This window comes from Pongo pygmaeus, chromosome 18, assembly GCF_028885625.2.
Source record: "Pongo pygmaeus isolate AG05252 chromosome 18, NHGRI_mPonPyg2-v2.0_pri, whole genome shotgun sequence".
Lineage (NCBI taxonomy): Eukaryota > Metazoa > Chordata > Mammalia > Primates > Hominidae > Pongo > Pongo pygmaeus.
Window position 1 is genome coordinate 45,459,976 of NC_072391.2, and position 27,697 is coordinate 45,487,672.

General features: G+C 46.0%; 2 long non-coding RNA genes across 5 annotated transcripts in view; one reads left to right on the forward strand and one right to left on the reverse strand.

Annotated features, from left to right (window-relative positions):
• Positions 1–27,697, reverse strand: part of LOC134738589 (uncharacterized) — a 53,737-nt gene that overhangs the window by 17,887 nt on the left and 8,153 nt on the right. The gene's annotated exons all lie outside the window — the stretch shown is intronic.
• On the forward strand, positions 13,867–19,115 carry LOC129014995 (uncharacterized). Of its 2 annotated transcripts, none has more exons than XR_008494487.2 (3): positions 13,867–14,180; positions 15,115–15,233; positions 18,661–19,115. It is a non-coding gene; the product is annotated as an uncharacterized LOC129014995 (long non-coding RNA). The 2 variants fall into 2 exon arrangements; XR_008494488.2 differs by having other exon boundaries at positions 15,118–15,233.

Here is a 27,697-nt window from a genome sequence, read left to right on the forward strand (position 1 = left end):
CTAATTTTTGTATTTTTAGTAGAGATGGGGTTTCACCATGTTAGCCAGGCTGGTCTTGAACTCTTGACTTCAAGTGACTCACCAGCCTCAGCCTCCCAAAGTGCTGGATTATAGGCATGCACCACCACACCCAGCCTTCTTCTTATTATTATTTATAAGAATCCCCACCTTTACTAAGAGTACAAAAATTAGCTGGGCATGGTGGTGCACACCTGTAATCCCAGCTACAGGGAGGTTGAATCCGGGAGGCAGAGGCTGCAGTGAGCCAAGATTGTACCACTATACTCCAGCCTGGGCAACAGAGTGAGACTCTGTGTAAAAACAACAACAACAACAAAAATTCTGAGAGAAGGTGAGGGGACAAAAAGGGAGATGAAATTCAGATCCCAGAAGTACAAGCACATGCAGATGTGGAAGCGTGACAGTGCCGATATGAATCCCTGTGGAGAGTGCCCATGGATGCATATGGGGAATAATAAGAGGTGAGTTCAGGGACAGTCCTGCAGACCATGCTACAGAGCTCCTGTTTTATCTTATGGGTGGGGAGCCATCCAAGAGTGTAAGCAGACAAGCAGGTTTGTGTCTGGGCAAGAGCATTCTGGATGCTAAATCCACAAGGGGTTGGAGAGGGGCACCATCAGCGTCAGGGAGACCAGACAGGCTGTAGCAGTGACCTGGTGAGGGATGATTCGGGCTTTGGTTGTAGCTTGGGTGTAGACAGAAGAAGATAACCTAGAGATACACTGTGGGGATAAAATCCATAGGACTAGCTATGGACTGGATATAGGAGGTGAGCAAAAAGGAAGAATTAAAATACTTAAGTGGGCCAGGTGCAGTGGCTTACACCTGTAATCCTAGCACTTTGGGAGGCCGAGTTGGGTGGATTGCTTGAGGTCAGGAGTTTGAGACCAGCCTGGCCAACATGGCGAAACCCCATCTCTATTAAAAATACAAAAATTAGCTGGGTGCGTTGGCGCATGCCTGTAACCCCACCCTTTTGGGAGGCTGAGGCAGGAGAACTGCTTGAACCCGGAAGGCAGAAGTTGCAGTGAGCCGAGATCATGCCACTGCACTTCAGCCTGGGTGACAGAGCACGGCTCCATCTCAAAAACAAATAAAAAAACCAAAAAAACCCAAAAAAACCACTGAAGTGTCTTGCTTGGGCACTAGGTAGATGCCATTTATGGAGATGGTGCAGTGGACTTCATGTTTGCATCCACCCCCCAAAATTCCCAATATGATGGTAATAGGAGGTGGGGCCTTTGAGAGGTAATTAGGTCATGAGGGTGGAGCCCCCACGAGTGAGATTAGTGTCATAAAAGAGACTCCAGAGAGCTCCCTTCAGCCCTCTTCCCACCTTGTGAGGACACGATGAGAAGCCGGCAGTCTGCAACCTGGATGAAAGCCTTCACCAGAATCCTATGTGCTTGGACCCTGATCTCAGACTTCTAGCCCCTAGAACTGTGAGAAATACATTGCTGCTGTTTATAAGCCACCCAGTCTAAGGTACTTAGCCATAATAGCCCAAACTAAGACAGATATAAAGACTGGGGAGAGAAGGGTGGAGGGTGTGCTCAGGATGAATTAGGAAAAATCCATTGTTAAGCCCGGAATGCTTACAGGAAACTTAAAATATGCCTAGGGGAAAGCCTAGAGAACAATTTAGGAACACTCATGCTTGCCCAGGACCAGACACTGTATTATCCACCTCAAAACTCTGTGTCCTGCGTTTTCCTTTTAGATAGAAAACAAAACCAAAACCCCCCAAAATCCTTTGTGGTTCCCTTTTGCCTAAGCATGGGTTTTAACCTGGATGTGCCCCTGAATCACATTTGAGCTCTCTGGATGCATATCACTTCTTATCTTTTTTTTTTTTTATACAAGGTCTTGCTCTGCCACCCAGGCTGGAGTGCTGAGGCGCTATCATGGGCAGGCTAGAGTGCAGTGGCGCGATCTCGGCTCACTGCAACCTCTGCCTCCTGGGTTCAAGTGATTCTTCTGCCTCAGCCCCCCGAGTAGCTGGGATTACAGCCGTGCACCGGTATGTCCAGCTAATTTTTGTATTTTTAGTACAGGCAGGGTTTTACCATGTTGGCCAGGCTGGTCTCGAACTCCTGCTTTCAAGTGGTCTGCCTGCTTCAGTCTCCCAAAGTGCTGGGATTACAGGCAAGAGCCACTGCACCTGGCCAATTAAAAAATTTTTGTTTCCTAGAGATGGGGTCCCTATGTTGCCCATGCTGGTCTTTTAACTCCTGGGCTCAAGTAATCCTCCTTCCTCGGCCTCCAAAGTACTGGGATTATAGATGCGGGACACTGTGTCTGGCCACACCTTTTATCTAAAGGGCTGGGCCCTCTTCTACATGTAGGACACAGAATCGGCCCTGGGTAGGCTGGTTGCACCTGGCAGTTTTTCAAGTACTGTTTATATATTTAAAATTTTCTGTTTGCAAAAGCAATGTATACACATTGTAAAAATTCAAATCATGTGGAAATGTAAACACACACACACACTCCAAAAAACAAAGAACAACAAAACAGAAACCAGGAGTCCCTCCTAAGCCCCACTCGCCTGCCCCCACACCTCCCATCAAGATTTGTTCTTCTTTTTTTTTTTTTTTTTCAGTTGAGACCGTCTCACTCTGTTGCCCAGGCTGGAGTGCAGTGGCATGATCTCAGCTCACTGCAACCTCTGCTTCCCAGGTTCAAGCAATTATCCTGCCTCAGACTCCCCAGTAGCTGGGATTATAGGCATGCACCACCACGCCCAGCTAATTTTCGTATTTTTATTAGAGACGGAGTTTTGTCATGTTGGCCAGGCTGGTCTCGAACCCCTGACCTCAGGTGATCTGCCTGCCTCGGATTCCCAAAGTGCTGGGATTACAGGCATGAGCCACCGCGCCCGGCCTAAGATTTGTTCTTAATATGATGGTGTAATTGGCCAGATCTGGGATCTGAAATTGTTGCATCCTTCCCGAATCATACTTGTGGGTTGCCAGCAAACAGCCTTGCATGGGAAACTCCCCTTCCTGAGTCACTTGGGGGAAAGCTGAGATGGCCTGAAATTCTAAGAAGGTGTAGGAACTGCAGTGTCGGGAGGGTAAGACTGCAAGCCTGCCAACTCGCTGAAATGTGCACAGGGCCAGCCGCCAGGACAATCCCCTCAGTACGCCGAGCCAGTTAGGAAGTCTGCAACTACGCTACTTTTCATTTTTAAAAATCAACACTTCAATTATTTTTATATATGTAAAATTTTTTTTTAGACACAGAGTCTTGCTCTGTTGTCCAGGTGAATGCAGTGGTGTGATCATAGTTTACTGAAGCCTCAAACTCTTGGGCTCAAGCAAGCCTCCTGTCTGAGCCTCCTGAGTAGCTGGAATTACATTCATATGCCGCCATGCCCAGCTAATTTTTTAAACTTTTGTAGAGATGGAGTCTGGCTATGTTGCCCAGGCTAGTCTCAAACTCTTGGGCTCAAGTGATCCTCCTGCCTTGGCCTTCCAAAGCTCTGGGATGACAGACATGAGTCAATGTGTCCAGTTGTCAATTATTTTAAAATATACAATGGCCGGGCGCGGTGGCTCACGCCTGTAAGCCCAGCACTTTGGGAGGCCAAGGTGGGTGGATCGCCTGAGGTTGGGAGTTCGAGACCAGCCTGACCAACATGGAGAAACCCCCATCTCTGCTAAAACTACAAAAAAAAAAAAAAAGAAAACTAGCTGGGCACAGTGGTGCAAGCCTGTAATCCCAGCTACTCGGGAGGCTGAAGCAGGAGAATCACTTGAACCTGGGAGGCGGAGGTTGCGGTGAGCCGAGATTGTGCCACTGCACTCCAGCCTGGGCAACAAGAGCGAAACTCCATCTAAAAAATATATATATATACACAAACAATACATGCTCATAGAGTATTGTATATTTTGGGCTCTGTCGCCCAGGCTGGAATGCATTGTCACGATCTTGGCTCACTGCAACCTCTGCCTCCTGGGTTCAAGCGATTTTCCCGCCTCAGCCTCCCCAGTAGCTGGGATTACAGGCACCCTCATCGTGCCCAGCTAATCTTCATATTTTTGTAGAGACAGGGTTTCACTATGTTGGCCAGGCTAGTCTTGAACTCCTGACCTCAGGTGATCTGCCCACCTCGGTCTCCCAAAGTGTTGGGATTACAGGCGTAAGCCAACGTGCCCAGCCTAGAGGTGCTATCTTAGCTGAAATCTGAACAATGAGTAGGGTTAATCAGGCAAGATGGAGAGTGTATTAGGAACAGGAAACTATAAAGTGCAAAGACTGGAAGGCAGATAGAGGATGGCCCACTGAAAAAATGGAAAGAAATAGTATTTGCAAGAGTTGAAGGACATATCAGCTAAGCCTTTATACTTTCTCAAGTCAGACTGCCTGGGTGCAAATTCTAACCCTGCTACTCACTGACTGTATGACCTCAGGCAAATTTCATAACCCCTCCGGGCTCAGCTCCCTCATCTATAAAATGGGCTGGGTTATTTAATCTCTTTCATAGAATATATATATATATATATATTTTTTCTTTTTCTTTTTTTTTTCTTTTTGAGACGGAGTCTCGCTCTGTCACCCAGGCTGGAGTGCAGTGGTGCAATCTTGGCTCACTGCAGCCTCCACCTCCTGGGTTCATGTGATTCTCCTGCTTCAGCATCTCAAGTAGCTGGGATTACAGGTGTGCGCTACCATGCCCAACTAATTTTTGTATTTTTAGTACAGACGGGGTTTCACCATGTTGACCAGACTGGTGTTGAACTCCTGACCTCAGGCAGTCCTCCCACCTCGGCCTCCCAAAGCGTTGGGATTACAGGAGTGAGCCACTGCACCTGGCTTTCATAGAATTTTAAATGAGACAGTGTAGGTGAAACTGCTTAGAATAGTGCCTGGCTCATGGTAAGCACAAAATAAGTCTTTGTTGTTTTTTCTTCAAGTTTTATTAAACTTGAACTGACGTGAAAGTCTAGGGTTGGGGGCATAAGGTGAAACTAGAAGGCAAAGCTGAAGAGGGAAGCACAGGGCAGTTCTTGAAGGGCCTTCTAATTCATGGTAAGAGGTTGGGACTTTTCTCCTGCAGGGGAATAAATCAATTTCAGGAAACCAAAGAGAAACTAGGAGTGAGGAAAGGCCCATGAAAGTCCTTGTTGAAAGAGCAAGCTCTTGGTGGTAAGTGTTCACCAAGTGCCTATGGTAGACAGACAGGTACAGGCTGGGAGACCTGAGCTTGAATAACTGCTCTGCCAAGGCAGGTGGGGACAAGTGGCGTCACTTCTCTGGGCCTGTGCCCTCAACTGAGATGGATTTTTTCGGGGACTGAAAGAGAGGAGGAAAGCCAGATGCCTCCTTTCTGCGGTACCCAGAGAAAGCATGGGTTTGATGTTGGCTGGTGCCTGTGCCCTCAGTCCACACATACATCTTGAGTGTAACAGCTTTAGAATTCTTATTCTACTGCCTTCTCAGCCCTCTTTTTTACTGATATCTGGTGATTATGCAGGATGAACCTCCCCACATTCACCTACCCTAGTTAGAACCATGTTCTGGAGACTGGACTCCCAACTGCAACTCCGTGCAGCCTGAGCTGTGCCTGGTCGGTGAGTGGTCTGTACATCTCCAGCATCTTACCCCAACCATAGTGATTCTAACTTGATTTACTGAAATATGCCAATTAGCACTTGTCTGGGAGAAAAGAGGTTCAAATCAAACAAGTTATGCTGGAGTGTGAGACCAGTCTGGGCAATGCTGCAAGACCCTGTCTCTACAAAAAAATAGAAAAACGTAGCAAGGTGTGGTGTTGCACAGCTGTACTCCCAGCTATTTGGGAGGCTTAGTTGAAAGGATCACTTGTGCTGCAGGAGTTAGAGGCTACAGTGAGCTAAAAAAGAATCTAGTTTGAGTCAGTTCAAGTGAGATCCCTGTCTCAAAAATAAATAAATAAAATAAAATAGGCCGGGTGTGGTGGCTCATGCCTGTAATCCCAGCACTTTGGGAGGCCGAGGTGGGTGGCTCACCTTAGGTCAGGATTTTGAGACCAGCCTGGCCAACATGCTGAAACCCTGTCTCTACTAAAATACAAAAATTAGCCAGGAGTGGTGCTGGGTACCTATAATCTCAGCTACTTGGGACGCTGAGGCAGGACAATTGCTTGAACCCGGGAGGCAAAGTTTGCAGTGAGCCGAGATCATACCACTTCACTCCAGCCTGGGCAAAAGAGCGAAACTCTGTCTCATAAAAAAATAAATAAATAAAAATAAAATAAAGTCAGAAACAATAGATCTATGATTTTTGCTAGTCATAGTACTGCCGTTTTTACTTATGAGTTAAGTAATCCTGAAATAGTAATCGTGTTTTATTATTAGTTCATCTTCAGTGTCTGGGAAATAGTTAATTGAGTGGAGTAACACAGACATTTATTGAGGTCCTTCTCTGTGCCAGACCTTGGTCTATCCACTGAGGATACAAAGATAAGCAGGACTCAGAGAGTCAGTCTCAGTTATTTGAGTACAAGGTCTGTAGGGGAAGAGGACAAATTATTGTATTATATACTAAATACTAGAGTAGAGGTTATGAACAGTTCCAGGAGAGCCTGCAGGCAAAGCTGCTGGTGTACATCTGTATAGGTTGTACACTGCACAACTCCAGGGTACCACTAACATAGACCAGGCTTTGGTAAACTTGTTTTGTAAATGGCCGGATAATATATATATATATATATTATATATATATATATAAAATATTATTTTATTTTATTTTTTTTTCCAGACGGAGTCTTGCTCTCTCGCCCAGGCTGGAGTGCAGTGGCACCATCTTGGCTCACTGCAACCTCTGCCTCCTGGGTTCAAGCAATTCTCCTGCCTCAGCCTCTGGAGTGGCTGGGATTACAGGCGTGCGCCATCATGCCTGGCTAATTTTTGTATTTTTAATAGATACAGGGTTTCACCACGTTGCCCAGGCTGGTCTCGAACCCCTGACCTCGAGATCCTCCTGCCTTGGCCTCCCAAAATGATGGGATTACAGGTGTGAGCTACTGCACCCAGCCAATAGTAAATATTTTATGCTTTGTGGGCCACCATCTCTGCTCTTGTAGCACGAAAGTAGCAATAGACAATATGTAAACAAATAAGCATGGCTGTATTCCACTTTTCATTTTACTTTTTAATTATTTACATCTGTTCAAAAATGAAAATCATTCTTAGTTCATGCAACACACAAAAACAGGTGGTGGGCTGGATTTGTGGATTTGGCCTATGGGCTGGACTTTGCTGATCCTGACATAGATGACCATGAGAATCACCTTCCCTGGAGTTGTACAGCAGAAGGGCCCTGTCTGGAGGTGATCTTAGACAGGCTTCACTCAGAAGTTTCTGTTTGAGCCAGGGTTCTTTTTTTTTTTTTTTTTAAGACAGAGTCTCACTCTGCTGCCCAGTCTAAAATGCAATGATACAATCACAGCTCACTGCAGCCTCAGCCTCCTGGGCTCAAGTGATCCTCCCACCTCAGCCTCCCAAGTAGCTGGGATTACAGGCACACAGCACCATGCCCGGCTAATTTTTGTATTTTTCATAGGGACAGGGTTTCACCATGTTGCCCAGGCTGGTCTCGAACTCCTGAACTCAAGCCATCTTCCCACATTGTCCTCCCAAAGTGCTGGAATTAAAGGCGTGAGCCACTGCACCCTGCCTGAGCTAGGTTTTAAAGGATAAGTAGGTACTGACTAGGGACACTTCAGGGAAGGGATTATAAGAGAGAACAGCATGGGCAAAGGCACAGGATGGCTGCACTGGAGGGGACAGAGGGAAATGGCACCCAGAAAGACAGGGTGGAGATTGACTGTGAAGGGTCTTGAATGCCATACTTCAAAGTTCAGGCTCTGTCCTGTGGGCATAGGAAGTCATTCAAGGTTTTAAACAGAAAGTGACATGGTCCAGGATTGCATCATAGGGAGTGAAATGGAAAATGGAAAGCCCAGTTAGGAGGCATGCAAATCAGTCAGAGAGGAGACGGTGAGTGCCAGGTGCAGTGAGTGCCAGGTGCAGTGGCTGGAGCCTGTAATTGCAACTACTCAGGAGGCTGAGGTGGGAGGATGGCTTGAGCCCAGGAGTTTGAGACCAGCCTGGCCAACATAGCAAGACCCTCTCTTTACAAAAAATAGTGCCATAGTGCCAGCTACTCAGGAGGTTGAAGGAGGAGGATGGCTTGAGTCCAGGAGTTTGAGGCTGCAGTGAGCTGTGATTGTGCCACTGCACTCCAGCCTGGGCCACAGAGCAAGACCTTGTCCCTTGAAAAAAAAAAAAAAAGAAAGAAAAGAGATGGCTAGGACCTAAATAAGCAGGCACAGGGGAGTTAGAGAGAATTCAAAAGTAAACTGGAAAAAAAGGTCAACATCCTTAGCCATTAGGAATTATAACCACATAAGATACCACTTGACATCCACTGCAATGGCTATACTGAAAAAGATAATGAAAAGTGTCGGCAAGGATGCGGAGAAATTGGAACCCTCACTACTGCTGGTGAGAATGTGAAGTGGTGCAGCTGCTTTGGGAAACAGTCTGACAGTTCCTCGAAGAAAGCTGCCATATGACCCAGCAATTCCACTCCTGAGCATATACCAAGAAAATTGAAAACACATGTTCACGTGAAAACTTGAGCACGAATATTCATGAAAGCATTCATACGGCTATTCATAATAGCCATGAAGTAGTAATGACCTAAATGTCCACCAAATGATGCATGGAGAAATAAAATGTGGTCTATTTATACAACGGAATATTACTCATCAACAAAAAAGAATAGCCGGGCGTGGTGGCTCATGCCTGTAATCCCAGCACTTTAGGAGGCTGAGGCAGGTGGATAACTTGAGGTCAGGAGTTCGAGACCAGCCTGGCCAACATGGTGAAACCCTGTCTCTACCAAACATACAAAAATTAGCCGGGTGTGGTGGTATGCGCCTGTAGTCCCAGCTACTAGGGAGGCTGAGGCAGGAGAATTACTTGAACCCTGGAGGCAGAGGTTGCAGTGAGCCGTGATCACGCCACTGCACTCCAGACTGGGTTACAGAGAGAGATTCCATTTCAAAAAAAAAAAAAAAAACCATAAAACAAAAAAACAAAAAATAAGAATATATCCTGCAACATAAATGAACCTTGAAAACATGATATGCCAGGTACAGTAGCTCACAGCTGTAATCTCAGCACTTTGGAGGGCATAGGTAGGAGGACTGAGACCAGCCTGAGCAACAGAGTGGGACTCTGTCTCTATAAAACAAAACAAACAAACAAAAAAAACCCATTATGCTAACGAAAGAAGCCAGTCACAAAAGACCAAAGATATGATTCCATTTGTGGGAAATGTCCAGAATAAACAAATCTATATAAAGATAAGTGGTTTCCCAGGGCTGGGGAAGTGGGTGGGGTAATAAAGGATGATTGCCAAAGGTTATACAGTTCCTTTTGGGGTTAAATAAAATGTCCTAAAATTGGTTGTGTTGATGGTTGCACACCTGTGGAAGAAATGAAAAATGATTGAATTGAATATTTTAACTGTGTGAAATGTATAATATGTGAATTATATCTCAATATTTAAAAGATTACATGAGGCTGGGCGTGGTGGCTCATGCCTGTAATCCCATCACTTTGGGAGGCCGAGGCAGGTGGATCACGAGGTCAGGAGTTCGAGACCAGCCTGACCAACATGGTGAAACCCCTTCTCTACTAAAAATACAAAAATTAGCCTGGTGTGGTGGCGTGCATCTGTAATTCCAGATACTCAGGAGGTTGAGGCAGGAGAATCACTTGAACCCGGGAGGTGGAGGTTACCATGAGCTGAGATCACGCCACTGTACTCCGGCCTAGGTGACAAAGCAAGACTCCATTTCAAAAAAAAAAATTACATGAATGCAACTCAAGAAGCGTAATTATCTCTCTGCGTCTCTAAATAAATGATCTGTCAAATGCAATTTAAACCACTTATCGTTGGTTTTAAAATACATGCAGGTTTTGTAATTTAGATTTCTGCATTTTGTTTAATTTAATGCAATGCATATGTGTTCATCTTAGCAATGATATTCCAAAAATCACAAAAACTAGAACATTGTAGCCCATAGGGAATTATGCACGTGGCAGATCAGATTCAGACTGTGTGGACCTTGCTCTGACTTAGTCCTCACATCTAGTCAGCCAGCCATGCAGACCTTTTCATTTTATTCTGTGTGTGGGGGTTTTGGGGGGAATGGGAATGGAGGGGGTATTCTACAATAACACCTTTATTGATATATAATTCACATACCATACAGTTCACTCTTTTTAAGTATAAAATTCAGGCTGGACACAGATGCTCATGGGTAATCCCAGCACTTTGGGAGGCCAAGGCAGGCAGCTTGCCTGAGCCCAGGAGTTCGAGACCAGCCTGGTAACGTGGTGAAACTCCACATCTACAAATAATACAAAAATTAGCCAGGCATAGTGGCATGTGCTTATAGTCACAGCTACTCGGGAGGCTGGGAGGTGGGGGGATTGCTTGAGCCTGGGGGATTGCGGCTGCAGTGAGCTGTGATCGTGCCACTGTACTCCAGCCTGAGTGACAGAGTCACTAACAATAATAAAGTATACAATTCAATTTTTTTAGTATATTCATAGAATTGTTCGATGGTCATCACAAATTATTTTTAAAACATTTCGTCATTAAAAAGAAACCCCATATCCATTAGCTATCACCCTTCAGTCCCTGATCCCCCAGCCCCCCACCCCTAGGCAACCATTAATCTACTTTCTGTCTGTATAGATTTATCCATTCTGGACATTTCAAATAAGTGGAGTCAATATAATAAATAGCCTTTCGTGACTGGCTTCTTTTACTTAACATGTTTTCTTTTCTTTTTCTTATTTATTTTTTATTTTTTTTTTTGAGATGGAGTCTTGCTCTGTTGCCCAGGCTGGAGTGCAATAGCATGATCTTGGCTCACCACAACCTCCACCTCCTGCCTCAGCCTCCCGAGTAGCTGAGATTACAGGCATGTACCACCGTGCTTGGCTAATTCTGTAGTTTTAGTAGAGACAGGGTCTTTCCATGTTGGTCAGGCTGGTCTCAAACCCACGAACTCAGGTGATCTGCCCACCTCAGCCTCCCAAAGTGCTGGGATTACAGGCATGAGCCACCGTGCCCAGCCTAATCTTTGTATTTTTAGTAGAGATAGGGTTTCACCATGTTGGCTACGCTGGTCTCAAACTCCTGACCTCAGGTGATCTGCCCACCTTGGCCTCCGAAAGTGCTGGAATGACAGGCATGGGCCACCGCATCTGGCCCTAACATAATGTTTTCAAAGTTCATAAATGTAGCATGTATTAGTTCTTCGTTCCTTTTTTTGGTGAATAATAATCCATTGTATGGTTATCTTGCATGTTATCTATCCATTTATTAGTTGATGGACATTTGGTTGTTTCTACTTTTTGGTTATTATGAATAAAGCTTCTATGAACATGTAAAAAATTTTTCTGTGGATGCACATTTTCATTTTTGGGGGGTACATAACCAGAATTGAAATTGCTGGATCAAACATAATTGTTTTATAACAGCATAGTAGTATTACTTTAGATATTTGACAGAAATAGATTTCAGAGTCTGTTGACTCCAGTTGTCATAGGGTGAATTTCTTTCGGTCCAGGGTACTCAGCCACGCAAATAACCACACTTTTAGATATGGATACACACATGGCGAAAGACTGCTTAACTACCATAATGCACGGATGCAGCTCTCATTTTTAACCAGAGATAAGCACCTAATAGCATTATGATGCCTCAAAGGGGAACCTTGCCATGCAGTCATCTCCCCATACCTTTTAATTACAACTCATGACAATTACAATGTGGTATTTCCCCTTCCAAATCAAGATGAGAGAGGGTACAGATAACCATGTCCCTTTTTCTTTCTTCTTACATGCCTGTTTATTTTTGTCAAACGAAACGAACAGAACTAATGATGTAGTAATTTCAGCAGGCCTGGCTCCCATGTTTGGGGAATTTGGTGCAGCCCTGCACCAGTAGCACTGAGAATTTTCACTCAGCATTCTCATTGTTTCTTTTCTCTTAATTATGGTAAAATATATGCAATATAAAATATGTGATTTTGACTCTTTTTAAGTGCACCATTTAGTGGCATTAATCACATTCACAATATTGCAGAGCCGTCACCACTATGTCTAAAATTTTTCCATTACCAAGAACAGAAACTCTGTACCCCTTAGGAAGAACCTCGGCTCAAGCGATCCTCCTGCCTTGGCCTTCTGAGTAGCTGGGATTACAGGCTTGCACCACCATGCCTTGCTACCCTGTATCTTTTTAACAAAAAGTTCTTACTTTCAAGTGTACCTGGGTTCATTTTGTACCAGTTTGAGACAGGGTCTCACCCTGTCACCCAAGCTGGAGTGACACCATCACAGTGGCTCACACCTGTAATCCCAGCACTTTGGGAAGCCAAGGCGGGTGGATCACTTGAGGTCAGGAGTTTGAGATCAGCCTGGCCAACATGATGAAACCTGGTCTCTACAAAAATACAAAAATTAGCTGGGTATGGTAGCACCTGTAATCCCAGCTACTGGGGAGGCTGAGGTAGGAGAATTGCTTGAATCTAGGAGGCAGAGGTTTCAGTGAGCCGAGATCATGCCACTGCACTCCAGCCTGGGTGACAGAGTAAGACCCTGTCTCAAAAAAAAAACAAAAATAAATAAAAATAAAAAATAAAAAATTAAAAAAAAGTAATTTTTAAAAAGCTTTACATTTTCACAAAGTCCAATTTATCTACGTTTTTGTTGCTTTTACTTTTGGTGTCAGATCTTAGAGTCCATGGTCACCTCATCACTCTTTTTTTCCTTTAACACCTACAAAGCTTCTGGACCTCATGACTCCTATGCAGGAGAGGCAGGACGTGTAAATGTCCTACAAAATAATTAACAGTGGTGGAAGTGGCAAGTCAACTATCTTTCTAATACAGAAAATATTTAGAAAGCCACATATTTACACTGAATATGGGCTAAAACAGCATTTGTATTTTCTTTGACAAAGCTCATATTTAATGAAGTATGTTTATATTGCTCTGAGAACCTAAGTTCATTTTCATCAATTATTTGTTTGGGTCTCTATCAAAGTGGACAATATGAAAGGTGTCTGCCTAGCCCGGAAACCATTGTTCCTCCTAAGGAAACTGCCCCCACAATGTCGTCTCCCACCTTGGTGGCTCCCTGGAAGCCACATTTGTACCACATGATCCCACTCCCTGGTCAGGACCCAGACTGGCCAACTGATTCTGTCCTGAGAATCTGTCTTTGAGACTGAGAAATGACGTGTTCATTACTGCAGGGGACTGTGGGACTGCCTCATCCTGCCATTTGATTTGAATTAAGTAGACTTCATTGCCTGCCTTGAGATCCATGTGAGAGATCCCTGTATTTATCTATTTTCTTGAAACAGGGTCTTGCTCTGTTGCCCAAGCTGGAGCACAGTGGTGCGATCTCGGCTCACTGCGACTTCTGCCTCCTGGGCACAAGTTATTCTCCTGCCTTGGCCTTCTGAGTAGCTGGGATTACAAGCATGCACCACCGTGCCTGGCTACCCTGTATTTTTTAGTAAAAAGTTCTTATTTTCAAGTGTATCTGGGTTCATTTTGTACCGGTATGTTTTTTTTTTTTTTTTTTTTGAGAACAGGGTCTCACTCTGTCACCCAGGCTGGAGTGCAGGTCTGTCACTGTAGCCTTGACCTCCCAGGCTCAAGCCATCCTCCCACCCAACCTCAGCCTCCTGAGCAGCTGGGACTACAGTCACATGCCACCACGCCTGGCTAACTTTTGTATTATTTATAGAGACGGGGTTTTATCATGTTGCCCAGGCTGATCTCAAACTCCTGAGCTCAAGTGCTCCTCCTTCCTTGGGCTCCCTAAGTGCTGGGATTACAAGTGTGAGCCACTGTGCCCAGCCTGATATTTTGAAATAATGCTTATGTTCCCACACTGGTGGGCTGGCTTCTCTCCCTGCAGCTACCCTATCTGCAACCAGAGTTGAGCTGTGAAACTGCAGTCAGAGAGGAGGGTGTGGCTTAGTGCAAATGTGGAAGTCTCAGTCATACAGAGGAAAACATGAAAAGCCTGTTCTTTCCTCCTCACAGGATTGTGAGAAGCAGGGATCTTGAGGTAGGTGAGATGGTTGGGCCCTTCATGTTCATTGCTCTTTGGGGCTCTGCCTAGGTGAGAAGGGGATTCAGGCTCACCCAGCTGGGAGCAATGAAGCCTGAAGACATGAAGGCTCATGATCTGCTTCCCTGGACACTGTCTGGGGGAGGCTGCCAGCCCTGGGAGGCCTATCCTGTGGTTTGGTAACATTTTTAACAAAAGACTGAAGAGATGGCGAGAACATGGTGTCAAACAAAGCTACAAAAATGAGTCTAGGGCAGAACCCCTTGGCTCTTCAAGGTGTGGCATTCAGGGACCTGGAGGTTTCCCCAGGTCCCAGCAAGGAGACGCAGAGAGCCTGAGAGAGCCCGTGGACCCTCAGAGGCCTGGCTGGGTGCTGAGGCCTCTACGGCCCAGAGCACGGATGGTGCCAGACGTACACTCACACTTCAGCATCGCCAGTCCCAGGGGCAGGGCAGAGGAGATGCTCAGCTTCAGAGACCAATGCACGTCCATAGGACCCTACCTAGATGGGAATGACCCTTCTGTCATCTCCAGGACTCAGTGACCCTCTGTACCAAGGCACCATCCTGGGGAAGAGAAGGGGTGGGCCTTAAAGGAGCTGAGAAATCATTGCCCTGGGCTCCTGTTTGCCAGACACAGACACAGCTGGAGCAGACGCAGCTCTCCTTTCTCACCCTCACCTCTCTGCAATGTAAAGAGCTCATTGGACACTGAAAAACTAAAGAAGCCATGTTCGCTTTGCATTCTGGGTGTTCTGTGAACTCCAATTTAGACCAGACTATACTAAAAGCTCCAGAATCCAAAATCAACAGACATTGTTCTCAGGGGCCAGAAAAGTTAATCCAAAAGATACTAATGACTCCCTTGTTTCTCCTGCCTATCCTGCCTCCCTCCACCTCTCCCTCTCTCCTGTCTTTCCCTCATTCCTCAGTAGGTCTCAAATGCCCTGTTGGAGGTCAGGCTCTGGAGATTCTAAGATGACCACACAATCCCTCCTGCGTGGAATTCACAGTCCTGAGACAAGACAGAGACCAAGCAGCTCCAAGCTGGGTAATTAACACCAACACTGAGGAGTCCACGGGGGCTCTGGGAGCAGAGAGGGGAGCCTCTTCTCTCTGCTTGGGCAGGTGTGGGGGTGAGCGTGTGAGTTTCACAGGAATGTGTGTACCTCTGGTATAGATGTGGGTGTCTGTGGTAGATGCAAACAGTTACCTACCCCTAAACGATTCTCTCCCTTCTTTTTTCCTCATGGAACCAGATTTTATTTGAGGCTGCCTGTGTGCCATCTTAAGGGGCTGATGCATGAATGATGAATGATTCTGTTTCCATTGCAGACTCTGTTTCCAGGCCCCCTTCCCTTGTAGCCATGGCTCATGATCCAGATTTTTTTGTTGTTTTTTTTTGAGATGGAGTCTCATTCTGTTGCCCAGGCTAGAGTGCAGTGGCGCCATCTCGGCTCACTGCAACCTCCACCCCCTGGGTTCAAGCAATTCTCCTGCCTCAGCCTCCCGAGTAGCTGGTATTACAGGGGCCTGTCACCATGCTCAACTAATTTTTTGTATTTTTAGTAGAGACAGGGTTTCACCATGTTGGCCAGCTGGTCTCAAACTCCTGACCTCAGGTGATCCACCCGCCTCAGCCTCCCAAAGTGCTGGGATTACAGGCGTGAGCCCCTGTGCCTGGCCAATTTTTGTATTTTTAGCAGAAATGGGGTTTCACCATGTTGGCCAGGCTGGTCTCGAACTCCTTGGCCTCAAGTGAACTGCCTGCCTCGGCCTCCCAAAATGCTGGGATTACAGGCATGAGCCACCGTGCTCAGCCTATTAAAAAGTTTTAGAGCAGGAATGAAAGGAAGTAAAGTACACTTGGAATAGGGCCAAGTGTGTGACTTGAGAGATCAAATACACTGTTTTGACCTTTGACTTGGGGTTTTATATATTGGCATGTTTCTGGGGGTGTTGGTTCCCTTCTCCCTGATTCTTCCCTTGGGGTGGGCTGTCCGCAAGTGCAGTGGCCTGCCAGCACTTGGGAAAGGAGTATGCACAGTGTGTTTCCTGGAGTTGTGCGCATGCTCACTTGAGGCTTCTTCCCTCTCCAGTTGAGTGTTCCTATAAGGAACCAGTTAAACTCTAATTTTGCCTCTTAGTGTGCCTGTGTGAGCCCACTCACCCAGCTTCTGAGATCTTATTAGGAAGCTAATCACCAGCTTCAGGGTTTTTCTATCTGTTGGGAGACTACCTTTGCCTGGTGCTGGCTGTGACCAATAATGATCTCAGAGAGAGTGTAACAACTGCCTGACCATCACCTGACAGATGCCTGACAGTCATGGTGGGAGATGGCCTCTTCTGCCTGCTCATGTCTAGCTACCTACTGTAACAGTTCTATTTATGAAACCAGTTCCATTTATGAAAATTCATCAATCTGTTCTCATGATATGTGCACTTTTCTTTATGTTGTACTATAAGTGTAGCTGAGAAAAGAAGTATGGGAAGTGGAGGAAAAAGTGTGGAGAAAATGCTAATGGGTTCTGTCTTACAAAGTGAGGAGTGAAGAGAGTATGTCAGGTTGATGGAGAAGATATAAAATCCTGAATATGTAAATGAACAATAGTAACCAATAGATGAAGTAAAAGTAATACTAGAAGTGTCAAACATGGAGGAAACTAGGGAGGTAAAGTGAGAGTTAAATTCTCATGTTTCATTGTATGAGTCAATAGATGTCTTCCAAGGTGGAATTAGCCACCTAAAGAATTCAAATCCAGGCCAGGCACAGTGGCTCACACCTGTAATCCCAGCACTTTGGGAGGCTGAGGCAGGAGGATCACCTGAGGTTAGGAGGTCAAGACCAGCCTGGCCAACATGGCAAAACCCTGTCTCTACTAAAAATACAAAAAGTAGCTGGGCATGGTGGCACACGCCTGTAATCCCAGCTACTTGGGAGGCTGAGGCAGGAAAATCGCTTGAACCTGGGAGGCAGAGGTTGCAGTGAGCCGAGATGGCGCCACTGCACTTCAGCCTGGGCAATAGAGTGAGACTCCATCTCAAAAAAAAAAAAAAAGAATTCAGATCCTAAGCTGGGTGCAGTGGCTCACGCCTGCAATCCCAGCACTTTGGGAGGCTGAGGCAGAAGGATCACTTGAGCCCAGGAGTTCAAGACCAGCCTGGGCAACATAGAGAGACCTCATCTCAAAAAAAAAAAAAAAAAAAAGACTCAGATTCTCAGATTTCTAGTGGTGAAAAGACGACTTCTGAGGTTGGGAGGCATGGGATGAAAGACTGTTGTCATCAGTAATGCTGAGCTATTTAATTTATTACCATGTAGGCCAGGTGCAGTGGCTCACACCTGTAATACTAGCACTTTGGGAGGCCAAGGTGGGCTGATTGCCTGAGCTCAGGAGTTTGAGACCAGGCTGGGCAACATGGCAAAACCCCGTCTCTACTAAAAATACAAAAGTGTAGCTGGACATGGTGGTGCACACCTGTAGTCGGGCGGCTGAGGCAGGAGAATCGCTTGAACCCGGGAGGCAGACAGAGGTTGCAGTGAGCCGAGATTGCACCACTGTACTCCATCCAGCCTGGGCACAGAGCAAGACTCTGTCTCAAAATAATAGTAATAATAATTTATTACCTTGTGCATCTATTATTTTAATAATACAGACCTTAAAAACAATGCAATTGACCAGGATGGAAGGAAACTAAAAAAAAAAAAAAAAATTAAAATAATACAAGACAATAAACAAGCGCTACATTGTATGATATAGTCAAGCAGTGCTGAGAAGGGCCTTCTGATGTTTTGAGGCCAGAGCACCTCTTTGCCCTGGCTACCAAACCATGTCACCAAGACCCACAGAATGTCTAAAAGACCTTTTGGCTTTGAAATGTTTCTAGGACACAGGCTATAACCCGCATTTTCCCTTTAACTATATTTCCTAAAGTAGGCAATGGTATTTCTAAATCTCAGTTTTTCAGTACCATGGGGGAAGCACCAACAACTTTCAATGGTGCTAGGAGAGTCTTAAAGATGTTCCAACAAAATTATTTTTAATATATTTTATGCTTTAAGCAGTTTATACTCATCAGCATTTGTAGACATTATGAGGCAAGGGGAATACAGAGGAGTATAGGAAACTGCATAAAATTTGATAAACAGTAGGATGTTGTAATCTAAAAATTATTGGGGTATGAAATAAGATTTTTAGGAGGCCATTGGTTTGGACCGAGCTCCTGCACCAGGCTCAACAGACCAAACCAGAATGGAGTCACTCATGTGAAGTTCCACACCACCAAACAGAAAGTAAGTTGTTTATCTGACCTTCCAAGAAATCAGGACAGAGAGAGAGTGATAATAGCCAAATCCCCAAACAGTCTGGTTTTAGCTGGCATGATAAAAAAAAGTCCCCTCTGCTTTAACTTTTACAAGCAAAGTGGCTTTGAAATGACCTATTCACTTTCTGTTTTCTCTTTCTGCTTCCCTCAAGCCCCTCTGTTTATAAAACCAAGTTCCGGGCCGGGTGCGGTGGCTCACGCCTGTAATCCCAGCACTTTGGGAGGCCAAGGTGGCCGGATTACCTGAGGTCAGATGTTCAAGATCATCTTGGACAATGTGGTGAAACCCCATCTCTACTAAAAATACAAAAATTAGCCGGGCGCAGTGGTGCATGCCTCTAATTCCAGCTACTCGTGAGTCTGAGGCAGGAGAATCACTTGAACCCGGGAAGTGGAGGTTGCAGTGAGCTGAGATGGTGCCACTACACTCCAGCCTAAGAGACAGATCGAGACTCCATCTCAAAAAAAAAAAATTAATTAATTAAAAAAATAAATAAAATAAAACCAAGCTCCTCTGCTCAGCTTACCAGAGCACTCATCTGTCTTATGAAATAAGTGTTGCCTGATTCTGGAATCACAAATAAAAGCCAATTAAGATCTTTAAACTAAATTTGTTGTAATTTTGTCTGTTGAAAGAGGTTTGCCATGGAATTAACAGAAGTCACCTTAAATTCAGGTCTTTTTCACACCTTGGACAAAACACACAGCTGAAGCAGGATGTCAGTTCACAAATGTTCATTTACTTCACTCCACAAAAATATACACTAGACTGAGTCCTGGAGATTCAGCGCACACCTTCAAGGACCCTTTAGGAGAGTAGACAGGTTTTGTGAATTAAAATGGCAATTAATAGGGCCTTCTCCCTATTAAATGTACTCATAACATTTTGCACCCAATTTAGGAGGCTCCTGGGCCACCCCTAAAGCGCATCCATGGAAGGATTCATGAACTTTTTGCTCTAAGAGTCTAAGAACTTAGGACCACCATGTTTCTTATCACTTCCATGGATCCTAGGGCAAGGGTGCTTCTTGGGAAGCCAGCAGCCAGGAGAATCCTCTTGCAAGAAGATCCTGGAACATCTCTTCTGGTCACAGAGATGTTCCAAGTGGAACCAAAGACAAGTCGAGCACCTTTGTTTATAGCTGAAGAAACTGGAAACCCAGAAAGGGGAAGTCTCACCCAAGGTCTACTTCCTCATCCACTTAGAGATCACAATAACAATAGTCACAATTGCTGCCTCAATGGAGTGCAGGGGAGTGGGAATCACTCAAAGATCCTTCCAACACTCTGGCCTGGGCTTGATCATCCCTGTTCTCCAGAGTCAGAGAGGACGAGTGGCTTGTCACGTCACATAGCAGGAAGTAGCCCAGCTTGGCACAGAACTCAGTTCTGTGGAACTTCAAAGCAGGAGGCCAACAGTTAAGAGGGCTATAAAGGTGGCAGAGACACTGTCTTTGCCCTCATGAAGCTGGTAATCTTATTGGCTCTGGGGATGGGGCATTAATATGTAAAGAAGTTAACATTTTGGCATGGGGCAGTGGCTGATCCCTGTAATCCCAGCGCTTTGAGAGGCCGAAACGGGAGGATTACTTGAGGCCAGGAGTTCAAGACCAGTCTGGGCAACATAGCGAGGCCCTGTTCCCTACAAAAATAAACAAACAAAATAAAGAGTAAATAAAAAGTTAACATATTTATTGAATGCTTACACCTGGCCTGGAGAGATGCGCCCTGGGATAGAGCCCTGAGTCCTGAATCCATGCTGCCGGATTTTGCATTCTCTTTGGCTCAGATGATAGTTGTTTTTGTTTTTTTGAGACGGAGTCTCACTCTGTTGCCCAGGCTGGAGTGCAGTGGCGCCATCTCAGCTCACTGCAACCTCCACCTCCCAGGTTCAAGTGCTTCTCATGCCTCAGACTCCCGAGTAGCAGGGATTACAGGCATGTGCCACCATGCCCGACTAATTTTTGCAGTTTTAGTAGAGACAGGGTTTTGCCATGTTGCCCAGGCTGGTCTCGAACTCCTGGCCTCAAGTGATCCACCCACCTCGGCCTCCCAAAGTGGTGGCATGCGCCACCGTGCAAGGCCTGAAATCACAGTTTTAATGCTGTGCACACTCAGGCTGCAGTTTGCAGAGTTCTGTCAGGCAGAGAGCAGGTGTCCTAGTTTCCTCAATTTTGCACCAACCAAGGGCCTCTGTGACTCCCACCTGGAGCCCTGCTCTTCTCCTCCAGCCTGCACATAAGAGGCAGCTGTGCTGAGTCTTTCTGCCTTGGTGGGGAGGTGAGAACTGCACAGGGGGACAGGGAGCCTCTTCGGGGGTGGGAGGTCCTCTAATCAGCCTGCCATCAGTTATTGATCAGACCCCCGGGTCAGAACTTCTCCCTGGCCACGAGGCCTGGTTGACCTCTCCAGCCCGATCTGTTTCTCCAGGGTCCTCCTTACCCCACTACCAATCCATATTTGCACCTGCCTGAACACACACGCAGTTGCCTCCTTCCTTGCGTCGTCCACACAGCTCCCCTGCCTGGAAGGCCCTGGCTGTCCTGATCGCTGGGCAGTGAGTTCCTATCCTTCCTTCACAGGCTGCTCATGCTCCAGTTCTGCGAGGCCCTCCCTGACCTCCAGCCTGACTTTGAGCCCTGCTGTTTTCAATGCCTCTGTTTCTGTCATTTCACTTGTCTTTCTCCTTCTCAGGGAGCCATATTCTTTCCTATGTCCCTGTCCTTTGCATGAGGCATAGTGTCCAGGACACACTCAAAAATACCAAATAATGAAGGCACGCTCCTTCCCTTCTCTCCCTCTACACCCGGGCCTCATTTAATTATGCACAGACTCTGGGAGTTGGTGAGTATTCACTTCAATTCCTCACTTTACAGATGAGGAAACCAAGACCCAGAGAGAGGAAGTGACTTCCCCAAGGTCACAGGCTGTTGACAGAATCCAGACTGAACCCAGGTTTCTTTCCTCCCTGTCTTGTGCCCTGTTCCCTTCCCCATGCTTCTCGGAGTAGCCTTTCTCTTGGGGAAATGATAATTTTATTTAGCCACAAGGACGCTGTGGTTGGATTAGGTTGTCCTCAAGACAACAGAGGGGACCTCCAAGAAAGACCTCTTTAATGGTTGAGGAGGAAGGAAGTGTAGAGTAAGAATTGCTACAAACTTTGGTTTCCTCCTGTGTAAAATTGGGAGCCTGACCCCTGTCCTGCAGCAGTGTTCTGAGGATAGGTGTTGATGTAAGAGCCGAGGTTCTCATTCATGAAGAGCTTATATCACGTTTCTCTTGCTGGGGGAATATCGCCTCTTCAGTCAAGAGCTTTTATAATCTGTCCCAAATTACCTTTCCAGACTCATCTTATCCTATTCTAGCCCAACAGCTCACATTCCAGCCACATCTGGCTCCTCCCCTGTCCTAACCATTTCCTACCCTTTCCTTCTCTGTACCTATTTCCTCAGCCTGGACTAGCCTTTCCTCTCAATCCAACCATTGCATCCCCGGTCCATTTCTGGGTCCAGCTCAAAGACCACCTCCTCTGAAAAGTCTTCCCTGATAGCCCTCCTTTCTGTGTCTCTGACAGTTTGCTCACTCTTCTCCTTAGGCATGGCTTGGTCATTTCTATTTGGATAAATGTCCCTCTTCCTTTTACCCTATGGGTTTCTTGAGAGCAGAGTTCCTGTGCTGTCAATATCTGTGTTTCCTGCAGCCCTTAGGAAGCTCTAGTACAGAGCAGTTGCTCCATCCTGTCTGTGGTAAGCAAGAAATAAAGGCTTCCTGGGACAGAGTCAATGTGAAGAAAGATAACACCAGGCAGAGCCTTCAGGTGAAGCAGGAACACGGCTTCCAAGAACACCGATCATTGGTTTTGCAGAGCAAACCCCTAGCTGGCTCTTTTGTGTGCCTATTTTGGCCCAGCTTTCACGTCAGCACGTTTCCACCAGCCCCAAGCTGGAACTTCCCTCTGCCTCTCAGTGACTGACCCTTGCCTCACTAGATGTTTATTTTGCCTCCCAGGCTGAGGAGTTTAGACACTGCTCTTGCAATAGGGGCCCCAGGCAGCTGTGTGACCTTGGCATGTTACTTTACATCTCTGAGCCTTGGTGCACCTCCTCTGCAAAACGGCAATTTAAAATAGCTCCTGACTCCTGGGTTGCTGTGTTGATTAGATGAGCCAAGGCATGGGAGGTGCCTAGCCCAGTGCCTGACACGAAGTAAATACTCAATTAAAGATGGAAAAAACAAAAATAAACTCACTTAGTATGTGTTTCCCTCTGTGTTGCCAAAACCTGTTCCTGGACCCTTGCCACCCATCTTGCTGTTTGGCGAGTCTTGCTTGGGGCAATTTCCAGCTGCCCCCTGCCAGGAGCACCCCTGTTGGAAACCTGGGACCCAGGAAGGAGGAGGTGCTGGCACTACTGTGAATCCACGGTCACCAAGCTGCCCTTGCCCAGACTGTGGGTAAAACCTGCATAAGTAACAGATCTACAAAGTATTAATTTTTGTTTTTTGTTTTTTTGAGATGAAGTCTCACTCTGTCGCCCAGGCTGGAGTTCAGTTCGTGCGATCTCTGCTCACTGCAACCTCCACCTCCTGGGTTTAAGTGATTCTCCTGCTTCAGCCTCCTGAGTAGCTGAGATTACAGGCACACACCACCACGCCAGGCTAATTTTTGTATTTTTAGTAGAGACGCAGTTTCACTATGTTGGCCAGGCTGGTCTCAAACTCCTGACCTCAAGTGATCCACCTGCCTCGGCCCCCCAAAGTGCTGGGATTACAGGCACGAGCCACTGCGCCCGGCTTTTTTACTTTTTAAAGATCTAATGTCACAAATGGGAAGACTCCTGCGTTCTGGGAGGCCCTCATGTGTGCCTGGCCCGGGATCAGTCCCATCCAGCAAGGGCATTGATGAAAAGTCTCAGGACATCTAACACAAAGTGGTGCTCCCTGGCACTTGTGGCTGCACCAGTACAAGGCTGATCTGCTGCTTGGCTCACCTCCCCAGAGCAGCGCTCCTTTCCGGCCCTCTCTAATCATGGCCCATTTCCAAGGAGAAAATGACAACAAGTCCTAGGCAAAGCACTAGAGTCCTGGCCTTGGCCTTAGCCTCCTGGGACTGATTGCATCCCTCTCTGGTTCCCCCACCTGGAGGGCAATTCCCACCTGCAGTGGAAAGCAGTAGCTGTGTGCAAGTCTTAAAATTCTCAGTGGCACACTTAGAAATAAAAGAGGGAATTAGGTTTCACAAAACCATCTGTTTAAGTGGCTCCAAATTAAGCCCCATTGTGATCTGTCTATCTCTCTCTCTCTGGTTCCTTATATCCTGATTGTTCATGAGAGGCCCCACAGGACATGTGAGAACACTCCCCTTTTTTTTTGAGACAGAGTCTCACTCTGTCACCCAGGCTGGAGGGCAATGGCACAATCTCGGCTCACTGCAACCTCCACCTTCCAGGTTCAAGCAATTCTCATGCCTCAGCCTCCGGAGTAGCTGGGATTATAGGCGTGTGCCACCACACCCAGCTAATTTTTTGTATTAGAAACTTTTTTTTCTGATAAACCAGCAGAAAGGCATTAGTCCTGGTAACTAATCAAGTCAGGAATTGCCAAGAGAGGGAGAAGGGGAGGTGCAGGGCCAAGGCTGGGACTATTACACATCTGGATTTTTGGAGGAATAGTTTATTACTCCTCCTCCTCCAACTCCTTCTATATTCAAGGATTTTCAAGTGGGAAAAATTGAGGTCTTGGCCTTGGGTGACTTTCATAGCCAAATGACCTTAGCAATGGATTGGTTGATGCAGAACTTCTCATTGATGACTTTGTAAATCCTTGGTTAGCTCACTGCTGTCTTGCTGCTTCTCTGTGTCAGAATTAAGAAACTACTCTAGGTCTTTCAACAGAGGGAGTTTAACACAGAGAATTGCTTACATAGATAATGGAAGGATGAAAAGCTGAACAGGGGATAGTGAGGAACACAGCTTAGCACCAGCAGGAAGCTTCTTATTCCAAGGTTGAGGAGGTGAAGCCCAGAAGCCAGTGTTGGTGGCAGCAGCTAGAACCTTGGCAGGGCTGCCCGTGAGAGCTCGCCCCATGGAGGTGAGGGTTGTCTGGCAGGAGTCAGAGCTACAGAAGGGCTTGGAACCATAGATGATACACAGCCACTGTGGAAGGTGCAGAGCAAGAGGGGGGAAATGGTTGATACCCACATCTCACCCCACCGTACTCTGGTCTTGTACCATTTTCTCCCAACACACAAAGCTATGTGAAAGCCACTTGGCAAGGGAGCCTGGGAAACACAGCTTCCTGCAATATAGAGCAGAACAATGGAAAGGCAGGGAATAAGCTGGGAGCAAACAGTGGGCCATCTGTGTAACATGAGGCTGCTGGATGAAATGGCTGGGAAGTAAGAAAGCACTGCAGAGAGGCGCTGAGGGGGCCATGGCAGGCTGGATCCCATTGAAAGCCTTACAGCAGTGTTTCCCAAAGTGTGGGATGCACTGGGCCACCTGAGCTGGCAAAAAGACCAGGCAGAGCATGAAGGAACAGTGTATCAGTAAGAAAGCTAGTCCATTTTCAATTCTCTTTCCCATCATCTGATGACATTAAGGAGAAAGTCTCCATTTGGTGCTAACCTGTCTTTAACATCACTCTAACATTTTCTAATTTCTTTTTTCTTTCTTTGTTTTTTTGAGACAGAGCTCTGTTGCCCAGGCTGGAGTGCAGTGGTGTGATGTAGGCTCACTGTAATCTGCAACCTCCATCTCCTGGGTTCAAGCAATTCTCCTGCCTCAGCCTCCTAAGTAGCTGGGACTACAGGCATGCACCACCACTCCCAGCTAATTTTTGTATTTCTAGTAGAGACGGGGCTTCGCCATGTTAGCCAGGCTGGTCTCAAACTCCTGACCTCAAGTGATCCACCAGCCTCGGCCTCCCAAAGTGCTGGGATTACAGGCGTGAGCCACCGTGCCTGGCCACGTTTTCTCATTTCTTTTTAACTCCAAAAGATAGCAAACCAGACAGGTGTGGTGGTTCACGCCTGTAATCTCAGCACTTTGGGAGGCCTATGCGGGAGGATTGCTTGAGTCCAGGAGTTCAAGACCAGCCTGAGCATCATAGTGATGATCCCCATCTCTACAAAGAATAAAAAATTAGCTGGGCATAGTGGTGTGTGCTTGTAGTCTTAGCTACTTGGGAGGCTGAGGCAGGAGGATCCCTTGAGCCTGGGAGGTTGAGGTTGCAGTGAGCCATGACTGTACCACTGCACATTCCAGCCTGGATGACAGAGTGACACCGTGTCTAAAGAAAAAAGAGAGGAAAGCTTAGGTTAAAGCCTTTGGCTGGTACTGGTATAATAGATGCTGCTTGTCCTGCCTAATCCCCTTCGCCTAGTTGATACATTCACCTCCCAGCTGCTGTGAATGTTGGCAGCTAGCAGTTTACAGCCACACCCTTCTTTTGGAAATTGCCTCACTGGAAATAGGTGGGAGATTATACCATCATCCCGAGGGGAAGTATGCGGCAATGACTGATTGATGCAAGGCACAAAAGCCCAGCCCTCACGCCTTGAGGTGGTTCAACTCTGGTCCCATTCCTGTTCCAGAGCTTCAGCTGGCCCCATGCCTTTGCTTAGCCTCTTTCTGTTTCCCTCCCTCCTTCACCAGGAGTCCCCCCTGTAAATCACTTGCACAAGAATCCCCACCTTATACTCAAGCCCTGGCTTGACTTCTAGAGAATCTAAGATAGCAGGCAACAGGAGCTAGCTGGAATTGTGTAACTTTAAAAATTATCCTTTTTAATATTTTTGCCTGTGTTGATTTATGATAAGGTATAAAGGTTTTCCATTTATAGTAGTGCTACTAAGTTTTGTGTAAGTGTAATATTATTTTTAATTTATATATATATATAATTAAATTATAAAGACCATGGGCAACATAGTGAGACCCATCTCTACAAAAATTAGCAGGGTATAGTGGCATGTGCCTGTAGTCCTAGCTACTTGGGAGGCTAAGGCAGGAGGATCCCTTGAGCCTGGGAGGTCAAGGCTGCAGTGAGCTAGGACTACACCACTGCACTCCAGCCTAGGCAACAAAGTAAGACCCTGTCTCAAAAAAAAAAAAAAAAAAGGCAGGGGTTGGTAGAAAAAAGAAAAATAAAAAATAATTACCTGGGCATGGTGGCATATGCCTATACTACACTACTCAGGAGGCTGAGCTGCGAGGATCCCTTGAGTCTCAGGAATTCGAGGCTGAAATGAGCTATGATTGCACCACTACACTCCAGCCTGGGAAACAGAGCAAGTCCCTTTCTCTAATAATATATATGTTATTTTTATCTTTATATTTTAATTTATATATAAATATATATAGGTTGAGCTCTATGGCTCATGCCTGTAATCCCAGCATTTTGGGAGGCTGAGGCGGGCAGATCACCTAGGTTAGGAGTTTGAGACCAACCTGGCCAACATGGGGAAACCCTGTCTCTACTAAAAATTCAAAAATTAGCTGGGCGTAGTGGTGCATGCCTGTAATCCCAGCTACTCAGGAGGCTGAGGCAGGAGAATTGCTTGAACCTGGGAGGCGGAGGTTGCAGTGAGCCGAGATCTCGCCACTGCACTCCAGCCTGGGTGATAGAGTGAGACTCCAGCTAAAAAAAATATATATATATATAAAATATTTTTATAATCTTTATACTACTTATTTTATATATTTTATAATAGTTATTTTTATTCTATTTTTATAATAGTTATTTATACTATGTATTTTTATAATATTTAATATATACATATATATAATTTTATATATGTAATAAAATAAAATGAAAATAAATAACTTTTTTTTTTAGATGGAATCTCGCTCTGTTGCCCAGGCTGGAGTGCAATGTCGCGATCTCTCTGCAGCCTCTGCCTCCCGATGTTGCTCACTGCAACCTCTGCCTCCTAAGTTCAAGTGATTCTTGTGCCTCAGCCTTCTGAGTAGCTGGGATTACAGGCATACGCCACATCTGGCTAATTTTTGTATTTTTAGTAGAGACGGGGTTTCACCATGTTGGCCAAGCTGGTCTCAAACTCCTAGCTTCAAGTGATCCACCCGTCTTGGTCTCCCAAAGTGCCGGGATTACAGGAGAGTGCACCCAGCAGAAATGGACTATTAATACATTCAAAAATTTGGATGGACCTCAAAAGCATCACACTAAGAAACC